Genomic DNA, 1,568 nt, shown 5'->3' with positions numbered 1-1,568 from the left:
CATAATGATAATAGCAAAATAACACACAGTTTGCATGTTATGTGTATTATATACTATATTATTATAATAAAGTTACAAGCAGGAAAGAATTAAGGAAAATTCATTTATAGTACTTGCTACGGTATGAGGACACATGCAATTCAAACCTTGATGTCCAAGGGTCAAACTGTAACGAATTTTCAGGAAAGATTATTAAAAAAAGCTCTAATATGTTATCCAATGAGCGTATTATGAGACAGTTCCTAAATCAAATACAGAGTTTCTGATCTATCGCCTGTCTCTAACTCATTTGTTGGTAAAGAACCAAAGACATGTTATAGGCTATATGTCTTAGTTTGCCTGAAGAAACCAGTTAAATGTGCTTTGTTCATTGTATCCTTTGAGAATGCAAATTTCTGATCTTTGTTCACTGTATCCTATGGGAACACAAGTGAAAATATTTCTGACTTTTTAAAAACTCAAATGCAGGGCGCCTGGGTGGCTCAGTCGGTTGGGCGGCCGACTTTGGCTCAAGTCATGACCTTGCGGTCTGTGAGTTCGAGCCCCGCGTCGGGCTCTGTGCTGACAGCTCGGAGCCTGGAGCCTGTTTCAGATTCTGTGTCTCCCTCTCTCTGACCCTCCCCCGTTCATGCTCTGTCTCTCTCTGTCTCAAAAATAAATAAACATTAAAAAAAAAAAAAAAGAAAACTCAAATGCTATAATATTGGCTAAAATTACAGCTGAAACCAAAGGCCCAAAATTAAAAGATATACTAGGTAGTTACTAACAAAAATTATGCTGGTATAGATATGCTAATTGTAGATAAGTTTGTCTACCTGAAAACAGACATTTCATGGTAAAACACAGTTGGTCCAACTTACCTGTACTTAATCCAAACATACATAAAGCAAAAATTCATACCAGCATAAGGGAAAATAAATTAGTCCTCTATCATAAACGGAGATTCTAACACTATAACTAGTACTTAATAAATTCTTCTCCTAGGACACATGAGTGGCTAAGTCAGTTAAGTGTCTGACTCTTGATCTTAGCTTAGGTCATGATCTCTGGTTCACGGGTTCAAGTCCGGTCTCAGGCTCTGTGGTGATGGTATGGAACCTGACTGGCATGCCCATTACGGGGCTTGAACTCACCACCCTGAAATTAGGAGTTGAATGATCTACCAATTCAGCCAGCCAGGCGCACTAGTACAGTTCAGTGTAAGATTGTAAGGGTTCTTAGTATGAAATCTGAGGAAGAACTCAGTGGCTCTGTGAAGCTACTGGAATCCTATGTAGAACTGAATGCATGTTTCTGCAATAAACCAATGTTTTTCTTCTTAAAGTAAATACATTCATAAACACACCTCCAACAGCCTAAATGTTAATGCTTTTTAATTTTTATTTTGTATAACCAATAGTACAAAAAATTTGAGCCTCTATATATTACCAGTTATCAGTTTTTAAGCACTGTTACTATATATTGCCTAGTTAAAGACTGAATTCATAACTATTCAATATACAGGAGCTAATAAAAACTTGGCAAAGTGCATATAACATCAGCATCTTCTGTAACCTCTGATTTATTTC

This window comes from Panthera leo, chromosome Y (assembly GCF_018350215.1).
Source record: "Panthera leo isolate Ple1 chromosome Y, P.leo_Ple1_pat1.1, whole genome shotgun sequence".
Lineage (NCBI taxonomy): Eukaryota > Metazoa > Chordata > Mammalia > Carnivora > Felidae > Panthera > Panthera leo.
The sequence above is the reverse complement of the archived record's forward strand: the minus strand, read 5'-3'. Positions refer to the sequence as shown.